The 12,118-nt window shown below is 36.1% G+C and overlaps 1 pseudogene across 1 annotated transcript; it reads right to left on the bottom strand.

Moving 5' to 3' along the window:
- Positions 1-3,831: 3,831 nt before the first annotated feature.
- LOC102541057 (eukaryotic translation initiation factor 3 subunit K pseudogene) lies at positions 3,832-4,517 on the bottom strand (annotated as a pseudogene). Its single transcript, XR_338192.4, has one exon. The product of XR_338192.4 is annotated as a eukaryotic translation initiation factor 3 subunit K pseudogene (transcript).
- Positions 4,518-12,118: the final 7,601 nt, after the last annotated feature.

Raw genomic sequence — 12,118 nt, 5'->3', positions numbered from 1 at the left:
AAAATCAATTGTATTTCTATATACTAGCAATGAACAATCCAAAAAGGAAATTAAGAAAACATTTGCATTTACCATAGCATCCAAAAGAATAAAATACTTAAGAATAAATTAAACCAAGGAGGTCAAAGACTTACGTACTGAAAACTGCAAAACAGTGCTGAATGAAATTAAAGAAGACCTAACTAAATGGAAAAATACCTCATATTCATGGATTGGAACACAATATTGCTTTAAGATGTCACTACTACCCAAAGTGATCTACATATTCAGTACAATCCCTATCAAAATTTCAATGACCTTTCTTGCAGAAATAGAAAAGCCAATTCTCAAATTCATATGGAATTGCAAGGGACCCTGAATAGCAAAAACAATCTTAAATAAAGTTGGAGGACTTACACTTCCTGGTTTCAATACTTACTACAAAACTACAGTAATCAAAAATAGTGTAGTACTGCCTTAAGGACAGACATATAGACCAATGGGATAGAATTGAAAGTACAGAAATAAACCCGTACATCTATGGCCAATTGATTTTCAACAAGGGTACCAAAACCATTCAATGGGTAAAGAATAATTTCTTCATCAACTGATGCTGAAACAACTGGATAGACATACGCAAAAGAATGAAGTTGGACCCCTAACTCACACCATACATGAAAATTAACCCAAAATGGGTCGATGACAAATATAAGAGCTAATACCTTAAAAATTTTAGAAGGAAACCTAGGAGTAAATCATGTTCATTAGCAATGGTTTCTTAGATATGACACCAAAAGCACAAGCAACAAAAGAAAAAAACAGATAATTTGGACTTCATTCAAAATTAAAAACTTTGTGCTTCAAAGGATATCAGCAAAAAAGTGAAAAGAGACCCATCAACTCCCCTCCTAGACATATACCCAAGAGAAGTGAAAACATTCACACATAGACTTGTAACAAACCTTCATAGTAATATTATTTATAATAATCAAAAAGTAGAAATAAGCCAAATATTCATTGATAACTGGATAAACACAATGTGGTATAGCCATATAATGGAATATTATTCAATCATATAAAGGGATGAAGTACTGATACATGCCACAGCATGGGTGAATCTTGAAAACATTATGCTAAGTAAAAGAAACCAGACACAAAAGGTCATATATGATTCCATTTATGTGAAATGTCTAGAATTGGCAAATCTAAAGAGATAGAAACTAGATTTGTGTTTGCCAGTGACTTAGGGGAGAGAGGAATGAGAAAAGACTAATGGGTATTAGATTTCTTTCTGGGGTGATGAAAATATTCTGGAATTAAATAATGATGGTTGTACAACATTGTGAATATATTTTTAAAAAACCACTGAAATGGTACACTTTAAAATGATTAAAGTGATGAGTTTTATCTCAATTTTTAAAAAAATCCCTAGGATCATTAATTCTGATTATGCTAGACATAACTACTGATCCAATATAGTATCTAGCACCTATTATATGCTCAATAAACATTTATTGAATAAATGCTCAAATGAGTAAATGAATAAATAGAAATTACCCATCAAGCATACTACATTGTAATCTCCATCAGGGCAGAGGTTTTTGTCTGTTCTGTGTTTTGTTCGCTGCAGTATTTCCCAGTGCCTGTAACAGTACCTAGCACATAGTCAGTAGGGAATAAATATTTCCTAAAGGAATGGATAAAAGAGTTTTGCTGATTTCTTATAGAGGCTATTGCCTGAGTGGACAGTAGTCCAGGGTCTGATCCTCACTTCTGGAAGTCTAGAAACTTGGTTCAGTGAGTGTATCAAGACTTGGTCAGTCTCTGCAGAACTCCTGCACACTAATCAAACTGGCAGGAAGCTCTTTTTTGTAGTAGGGTGCCTGGTGAAAGGAGTAACTTGAACAAATTATTTTTTTAAGTCAAAAATCTGCCATCTTCTTTCCTATGGAGGAGACATAGAAAATTCTGTTGGATCACATTCATTGAGGGAGAGTGTTTTGAAGAGTGCCTCTCTCTCAAAGGAGAGGTGTGGAGGTAGTTATTACTTTGAGTAAAGGGATAACAGGATCTTTTATGTCCTCACAAAGTCTCCCCTCCGGCATGCAGAGTGGGAAAGGAGGCCATAGAGCATAGAGCCTTCTGGGACAGAAGGGAATGAGAAGGGAATTGCTCACTTTCAGATTCAAATTAGGGAAACCTGTCAAGTTAGACCCAACCACAAAGGCCCTTACCAAAGCAGTGCTCTGTTTCTCCACCCCCAGGTCAACATGATTATCAGTCTTTTCAATTTTATCAATCTAAGAGACAAAAACGATCTTAATGTTGTATTAATTTTTACCTCTTTGATTACTAGTTAGGTTAAGCATTTTTATGTGTCTATTGGCCATTTAGGTTTTTGTTTTTTTTTTAATGAGTTTCCCTTTCATGTATGTTGTGGAAATAAAACCACAGACTTGGAAATTCTGAAGTATGGCTTTTGTCATGGAGCAGCAGGCAAGAAATGAGAGGGATTAAGTGAGCACTAGCCAGAAACCGGGCAACTATCACATCCTCAGATCTTAGCACATCAGTTCTACATTTCTTTTTAAATGAGTACAAAGATCTATCTCCATGTCTTCTCAGGTATTCTTTTGAGATCCACAGGAAAGAGAAGGCCTTGTGTTCACAAGTAAACATGTTTCAAAAGGTTAATATACATTTGAAAAGCAGTTCAAGTTCAAAGCATTTTGCAAACAAGGGCACTCAAAATAAAGAAGGTAAAATATTCATCTGAAACAGAGATTCAGATATATATTTGAGAAGAAAGAGAATGAGTCTTTGTCCAAAAAAAACCAAAAGAGATTAAAGAAATAAAGCATTTGAGGATCTTTAGTTGAATTTTTTAACATTTATAATACAGGACAAAGTTGTTTGATTATAGAGAGACTAATCAGGTTATCAATATCTACTGGCCATTTTCTAATTCTGGCGTTGGGCTTTTTCTTACTGATTTAAAAGAGCTCTTTATACATTAAGTAAATTTGCCCTTTAATGTAAATATTGTAAATATTTTCCACAGATCATTGCTTGTATTTTAATTTTCATGTACTATTAGGAAGCCAAAAATTTTTATGTAGCCAAATTTCTCACTCTTTTTATTTCTGAGTTTAGAATAAAGCTTTAAAATATCTTTCCCGTCTCAAGATTATCAAAATGTTTACCTATATTTTCTTCTAATATTTTTGTTTTAATATTTAAATCTTTGCTCCATTTGAAATTTATTTAGTATAAGGAATACAGTAGGGATCAGCTTTAATTTTCTTCCCCCAAAGGCTAACCAGTTGTTCCATCCTTTCTATATTCATCTGAAATTCTACTTGTATCATATAATTAATTTCCAAAGAGATTTGGATCTGTTTCTGAACTCTTTATTCTGTCTGATTTATTAATTTTAAATGAAGTTCTGTTTTCCAGTTACCATTTTATTTCCACTCACTGCGCTAAATAGTCCTTTCCTGATACTGTGGTATCTCTAAGAACAAGCCAGAAAACTTAGTAAGCATGAAGTGAGAATCAAAAGAAAGAGATGGGCTGAGGATATTTCATCCGGGCTATATGTACCTCTTTGCCCAACAAGAGAAAACACTTCTCTAATGATAAGTGGTATACAAAGCCCTTTTGTTATCTAGCTCTTGTCCCTTTCCAACATCCTCTCTGGCCACTTTTCATCCTCTCATCACCATTTGCCTAGAAGTTCCCAAAACATCTTGTCAATTCACATCTTCTTGTCCTGCACTTGCTATTCATTCTGCCTAGCAGCCCTTATCTTCCTTGTCCAACAGGCAGATTTTATTCAATTATTTTTTTTCTGAAGTCAACAAATGTTTATTAAATGCCTCCAAGGTTACTGGGATAAGGCCATGATGCTAGACACACTGTCAAAGTCGATCTTCTCCATGATGTTCTTGGGCTTAATGCGCTCTTCCTGGCTACAGATGAAGATCTGGCCCGACTTGTCAGCGCTCCAGCTGTACTTGCTCATCCACACTTCAGCTGGCTGTGTCAGATCCCCAGGCATCTCGGCCAGCAGCCAGCGATCAATGTGCTGATAAGTGATGATCACCATGTGGCAGATAAATTTCTGGACAAAGTCTTCAAAGCCAGTTATATCTTCCAAGAGGTCCATATTTTCATCCAGGGCTTGCCAGAAGGCTTGGAAGTGGCAGGTCTCCAACAGGTCTCCGAGGTACAAAATCTGCCAGATCAGCCGTTCTTCATGGTGTGCCTGGTCCATCATACACTTGCACAGCATGAAGTTGATGTGGGGCAGGTTGGTGAGGGCCTTCAGCAGGATCTGGGTGGTGACCGTGGTCTGAAAGAAGGCTGGATTGAACTGGTACAGCTTTAGGATAGCCAGGTTGGCTTCCAGATCGTAAGCATTCTCCTTGGCCTGGGTCTCCACATAGCGCTCCAGGGTGGCCAGATTCTCAGGACTGTACCTGTCAGTACCCTTGAGCAACTTGCCCCGTTTGCTCCATCTGCTCAAACATCACCATGACTCTGTTGCCTCCCACACCTGGGGTGAAGCCCTAGACCCGGCTGGCACGGACTCCTTGAGGACCGGAAAAGGCTACTCAATCCTTTTAAACCCAGTCACACATATAAATTGTCTGTCACGCCTTCCGCCCCATGGTGCTTGTCCTCTAAAAGAGTGAACTGTTAAAGTCAGGGACTATCTTATTCATATTTGTATTTCCAGTGCCTAAAACAATGAGCACACAAATGTTCAACTAATGTTTGTTGAGTGAAAAAGTTCATTCAAATCATGCCAATGTTTCCACTGTTATAGGTGTTTTTATACGACCCTGAGGTAGTTTGTATTCAGCTGTTTTTCAGAAAAATGTTTGCTTCAACCAATACATCACTGCTTCTCTCCCCAACCCATTGGTCTGAACTGGGCATTGGTGAAGGGAATGAGGAAGAAAGGGGGAGGGGAAATGAGTAGTTCAGCAGAACCATATTAGACAGTATCAGTGGAAGATAATAGAATTCTATTTCCATGTGTATTTTTCTGAATTCATTGCTTGTGTAAAACAAGGCATACCATAAATGCAGCAGGGTAACGATACTGTAGTAGCAGAGTATTGAAATTGTAATAATGAAATTAAGTCAGATGTGGTGCTGCTTTGATTTGACAAATATTAAAAAATAATTGAACTGTTTTCTTATACTGATAGGCACTTTATGGTATAGTTTGGAAACTGGAGACAGTTTCTCTCATACAATAATGTCCATTTGGGTCCAAAGAGACCTTTATTTGCATGAACTACATTTCTAAAAAATAAAAATTTTGGTGACAAATGTGAGTTTTAAAGTCTTCTCAAAATTTTACTAATAACATGACTGACATAGAAAAGTGCTTATGCATTCAAATCCCTTCTCTCCAGGGACAAGTCATTTTAATCTCATTTATATACACAGTCCTTGGAGTCAATTGTATGATAAAATGACAAAGTTTGACTTGAATTTTGTTAAACTGTTCGCTGTGTGATTTTTTAATCTTAATATTTCACTTTAAATTTTTTCCTCTTGATTTATCAGCATATTGTCCACCATCTCGAACTACTGTCTAATTTTATAGAAACAAAAGAAGGTGAGGCTAACACCAGGTGATGAAGACATGGTTGATTCATGTTAAAATTAGCAATGAAAACTCCATAATTCATTCTCTTTCTCTTAAACATAGTTCTTAGAAGTGGAATATATTGAGTCTTCCTTAAAACCTCATATATTTACTTTGCATGACTTTTTCTGATGGTATTTTCCCAGAATGATGGAGGAAAAAGGAAGGTTTGTCTGGATAAATTGCTTTGAACAAAGTGAATGCAGGAAATCCAGCCACTGAGTTATTTCCACCCTCTGATGATTTGTTTGGAACAACTGAGGAGGTATGAGCAGTAGCTTTGTATATTTCACTTTGGCAGAGGTTCAGTCTCCACCACTGGTCTTATCAGCCGACATCAACTGGCAGGTGGCTAGGATGTCATGGAAGAGAAGGGAAGCAGTGTGATGTGGTAGTGGTAAGCCTCTCTAAGACATGGTGCTCACAGTCTGTTTTGACTTTCTATCTTGATCTATTAAAATGTGCTGTTTACACTGTCACAGAATAAACAGAACCATGACTTATATTTTACCAACCTTACCCCACTCAACATCTTTTATGTGGGTAATCTGATCTCATTAAACTGAGAGACATTCATGCTAACCCCTGATGTCATCACCATATCTTATAACAAATGCTATTGAACACCTTGGCCAGGGTTGGTTAATAATGCCCCAAAGCAAGGACTCTAATAAAGAAATTTCCTGGCATCAGACCAGCCAAGAGGCTACACAGATGACGGCTCTTCTGATGGAGTTAGAGTGTCTTGAGGCTCCTGTTTTCCTCAATACCTTCCCTAATCCTGATCCTTCAGTCAATGGAAGATTTATTCACAGGATTCTGCAAGAATGAGGGAAGTTGGTATGAGTATAAGCCTTTATAAGAGTTTACAGAGAACAGAGGATCTAATCTTTGCCGTTAAGATTTTTACAGACACTTTCTGGGAACTGAAGTTGTTAGGGAAGCCTTCAGAACTCTTGGCAACAACCTGAGCTAAGGAGGCAATTTCCAGTGGCCTCTCACCATCTCATTCTACACCTCACTATTCACTTCCACAGTCCCCCAAAAGGGGCTATCGCCCATACTCTGTACTCAAGATCTTCTCTGATTTCTTGTCAAAGCTTACCAGTCTCTAGGATAAGATAAACCAATCTATGCTAAGGTATTAATGCTTGATCATACAGTATTCCAAAGAGCAGATGCACTCAAATAGAGTATTCCAGATGGCATATGTTTTTACAAAAGGAATTTGTTTGTGGGGCAACGTCCATAAAAATGACCAGAGGAGATGAGAGTGTGTATTTTGGCCCATATGCCCTTCCATAGTCCCTACAGTCTTCATGTTATATAAGATAAAACTAATGCCAGTATGCATTTGCACCATTAATAAAATGGACCTTGAATAAAAAGATAAACAAAAAGTTTTAATTCTAGACATGAACTCCATTAGAACTTAGCATCTGTATTACTTGATATTTAATATTATACACTCTTGTACTCTTGGTTTATTTTCTCATAGACACAACTTCCTAACTCAAGTGAGGGCTGAGACTATATCTAATGCTTCTTTTCTGCCCACAGTACTTGGTCAAACCTGTATCGGCACAGAGTAAATATTCAATATTTTTTGATGAATTGAAGCAACACTTGATGCTTGACTCTAAGAGAATGGGCAATATCACATGGTTTGTGTACTTGTATGTATTTCACATAACAATTAAGTATTTTTCTTTTCTGCATTATGGTTGCCACCATTTACTATAGTAGATAATCTTTGAGGTGTCTGCACAGCTCACAACTCTCAGTACTGCTCTTCTACTTCTATGGCTAGGAAGCCATGTTTACACTATGTGACTCTGCCCTCATGGTTGCAGTAGATAAGGGGTGGTGCCTGCCAGAGTTAGCCAATCATATTTTCTCTCTGAAGAATTTTCCATGGGGCCTAGAGTCAGCCAGTCAGTCTCTGTGTAGACAGAGAAGCCAAGTCATTTTGCAGAGACAGAAGCAAAGATGGGAGGCCAAAAGAGAGTATGCTTCCTGGGTTCCTTGCTGACTTGCTGTTCGTGGTTCTAGTTTCCTCCTGAGATTCAGCTATATTCTTGCCTGTAGATACCATGAGGCCTCCACCATTTCCTTTTTGTAAATGACGATTTATGGATTTTTTTGCTTCAGCTGGCTTGAGGTACTATTTACTATTTAAAGCCAAAATCTTGCCCAATTTATCTTCCATTATCCAAGTCTACCAAAAGGGAGGGAGGCAACCAGACTGGTTAGCTGGCACAATTTACATACATGGCATTAGAGAGCAGGCTAGGTAGTGGAATGGCTTGTGACTTTTTATACATGTGCTAACCATTCAGAAATCCAAGAAGCTGTGATCTAAGGCCCAGCCATCATTCACAGACTTAGAGGACATGAAGAAGGCCTAGTCTCATTACCAAAGCATGCTTCTTGTATTATGTGGTTAAAAAAAATGGGTGTAGTTTATATTCATTTTTGAATCTATTTAATTTTTTAATGCAGAATTTGGCACTATGAAACAACACGCTAAGAAGAAAAAAATTGAGCCATCTCACTCAAAAACTAAGGTTTAAAACTGCAGCTCACATCTACAGGGAAGAAGGGAAGAAATAGATCTGGTTTCTATAACTCGCACCAAAGGTGACAAATGTCGGTTCCATGTGAATTGAACATTGGCTAATGACTAAAGGATAACCTATGTTAGATAATGAGTTTGTATTAGACCAACCATTAGTATTTCATTATAATACACATATTGAGATATTTTCCTTAAAATTTATACTAAGTATCTTGATGTGAGTCTGCCTACTTCTTTTCCTTAGTTGTGTTTCATCACTTTACTTCCTAGTCCATAACTGGAGCAGTCCTTACATCCTTCTAATCTGATCTTCTTTTTGGGTCTGTCTTGCCTTGGGGACAATACTTTTCTACCAAAAGCCAGCATCCTACTTTCAAATTGAAGTCTTTTTTTTAACCTCTACCTTCAGTTATTTAAAAATATATTTAGTAATTTTAGATACACAGAAAATTTGTGAAGATAGTACAGAGTTTCCATATACCTCCAACCAGTTTCCCCTATGGTTAACACCTTTTATGACCATGGAACATTTGTCAAAACCAAGAAACCAACATTGGTATATTACTATTAACTAAACTCCAGACTTAGATTTCAACAATTTTTTCCACTAATGTCCTTTTTCTGTTCTAGGATCCAATCCAGGATACTGCTTGCATTTAGGGGGCCTTCCTTTTAATCTGCAATAGACAACTAGGAGCTTGACGGAAACCCATTTCTTGTTCAGGGCACACTTTGTTATAGAAAAGTGATTCACTTCTTGCCAAACCATAAAGACAGCAAATTGGAAAGTCTGCCTACTAAGAGGGTTTTCTGCTTTCAGAGACTATCATCGTTACATTGGTTTTTTTTCCTCCCTACTCCTAAGATCCTGCCTCAGCAACTTTCTCCAACATTTAACGTGGCTTCTTCCATGAGAGTGTTTTCCTTAAAACCTGCAATTTTCACACCCATACCTAGGGGAAATTAAAACCAATGAGTAGCCTCCAACTATCATTCAAATATTCTCTGCAGCCTTCTCTTCTCTAAAGAAAACCACAGTCCTCTCTGGTTCTTCTCATATCCATCTCCTAGTCATCTCTCTTTTTCTGGTATCTCTCTTTCCCCACTACAGGTGTACTTTCTACTTATCGTCCCTCCATTAATCTTAAAAGGACCCAGCTCACAAATGGAAGAGATTTATGTCTCTTGGGGTAGGTATGGGATATTAGTGAAAACACATGATGCTATGTGGAAGTGGAGCTTAATGAAGCAGGGTTTATTATCCTCTGTGTGCTGCTGTGGATAAAATCATCTCAGGATTTTTCCAAGTCACATATTCCAGGAAAGTTCTGGAGCAGGGAAATAAGTGAATGTCAACTGTAGAGATGAACTGATGTATTAGGCCAAAATCTTCTCTCAGTTATGACCTCACCCTTTTGAAGTCCAAATGTCTACCTCAATATCACTACTGCCATCCTGGAACACGTGCAGAATATAATCATGTATGTTACCATCATCTGTACTCGGTCTCTAAATGTCAGAAATATGAACAAAGAATACTACCTACATTTATTTTTAATATCTAAACATTTATTTTCAAGTATAGGTAAGCATTCTAGATGTCAACTGGAGTGAAAAAAAAATCTCCCTATGTGCTTTACATGCTGAAATCTCAGTCATTTGAAGTATAAATGTATATTTATCATGGCAGGGGTAAAATGCTCTGATACTTATTGATGATTATGAAATCTTTAAATTTTATGTACAAAGTAATTATTAGGAACTTACAGTGAAATAGGGAAATAAATGAAGTTAATACAACTATCAAGAGAACATGAAGTGACCAAATATATTTAAGAGCATCATATCCTTTGAGACAAAAAATTTTAAATTAAATATAAGACAAAAATAATAATTAGATATCATATTCTAATCTTTGTATAACTTTTTTGTATTAGCATTCATAACAGTAAGCAAAACAATCTTTAAGAACTGTATTTGATTTTTAATTATTTAATTATAATGAGTGTTTTAAGAAAATCTTCTTTTCCCTCTGTAAAGAAAGTTTTATTTGAATATAGTCACATCCATTTGTTTACATAATGTCAGTGGATGCTTTCATGCTACAATGGCAGAGTTAAGTAGTTGCAACAAAGACCATATGGCATGCAAAGCACAAAATATATACTATCTGGTGCTTTAAGAAAAACTTTGCTGTTCTCTGTTTTAATTTTATCTTTTATGTTTTTATTCTTATTTTTTATTGAAATGTAGTTGATTTACAATGTTAGTTTTAGGTGTACAGTAAAGCGATTCAGTTATACATGTACATATATACATATATACTTTTTCAGTTTCTTTTCCATTATGGCTCATTACAAGAAATTGAATATAGTTCCGTGTACTATACAGTAGGTCCTTGTTGTTTGTCTATTTTATATACAATAATGTATATCTGTTAATCCCAAACTCCTAATCTATCCCTCCACCCACCTTCCCCACTGGCAAACACAGTTTGTTTTCTATGTCCATGGGTCTATTTCTGGTTTGTAAATAAAATTTGTATCATTTTTTTTAGATTCCACATAATAAGCGACCTCATATATCTGTACTTTTCTTTTTTTGTGATATTTTTGTCTGGTTTTCGTATCAGGGTAGTGGTGATCTCATAGAATAAGTTCGGGAGTGTTCCTTCCTCTGCAATCTTTTGGAATAGTTTCAGAAGGATAGGTGTTAACTCTTCTCTAAATGTTTCGTAGAATTCACCTGTGAATCCATCTGGTCCTGGACTTTTGCTTGTTGTGAGTTTTTTAGTTACTGATTTGATTTCAGTACTAGTAATTGGTCTATTCATATTGTCTATTTCTTCCTGGTTCCATTTTGGCAAATTGTGCCTTTCTAAGAAGTTGTCCATTTCTTCTAGGTTGTCCTTTTTGTTGGCATATAGTTGCTCATAGTAGCCTCTTATGATCCCTTGTATTTCTGTGGTGTCGATTGTAACTTCTCCTTTTTCATTTCTGATTTTATTAATTTAGACCCTCTCCCTTTTTTTCTTGATGAGTTATGCTAAAGGTTTATCAATTTTGTTTATCTTTTCAAAGAACCAGCTTTCAGTTTCATTGATCTTTTCTATTGTTTTTAAAGTCTCTAATCTAATCTTTGTGATTTCTTTTCTTCTACTATTCTGGGTTTTGTTCGTTCTTCTTTCTCTAATTGCTTTAGTTGTGAGGTTAGGTTGTTATTTGAGATTTTTCTTGTTTCCTGAGGTAAGCTTCTATCACTATAAATGTCCCTCTTAGCGCTGCTTTTGTTGTGTCCCAGAGGTTTTAGATTGTTCTGTTTTTGTTTTCATTTGTCTTTAGGTACCCTCCACTCAATTTTGCTGTGAACTTGAAAAATAAAGTCTATTAAAAATATTCAGAAAATATTTTCTTCAAGCAGTATACAAAACTGACAGTGCTGAGAAATTAGTGTTCCTGAATTATGATGTCAAAATTTTAAATGTGAAAATGTCATTTTTAAACAAAGATATTTAATAATTTTTCAGTAAAGTTTTGTACTTACTCTTATATTCCAGAAGTTTTTTCTGTGATAGTGTTCTTTAGTTTTGGCCTTAGCTCCAGAGAAATATTGATTTTTAACATGTGGCCATTTTGCATTTTGTTTAAGTATATATTCAGTGCACCTCTAATCACCAAGTAAATAAGAACATCAGAATCACGAGGAGTATTTCACTTAACCTTTTCACTTTACATTTTCTGATTGATCCGATGGGCACGTGTTCCAGCTCCTCCTCAGTGTTGGTGTGCCTGCATAACTTAATATCCCTTTGAAATAAGTAGATGCCTTACCCTTTCCCACATGCAGAGGTTTTATTGTCACAAACTAGGAGTGGTAATAATAGAGGGGCTTCAAAC

The sequence above is a fragment of the Vicugna pacos genome, chromosome X, assembly GCF_048564905.1.
Source record: "Vicugna pacos chromosome X, VicPac4, whole genome shotgun sequence".
NCBI lineage: Eukaryota > Metazoa > Chordata > Mammalia > Artiodactyla > Camelidae > Vicugna > Vicugna pacos.
This window is presented reverse-complemented; position numbering and strand designations above follow the sequence as displayed.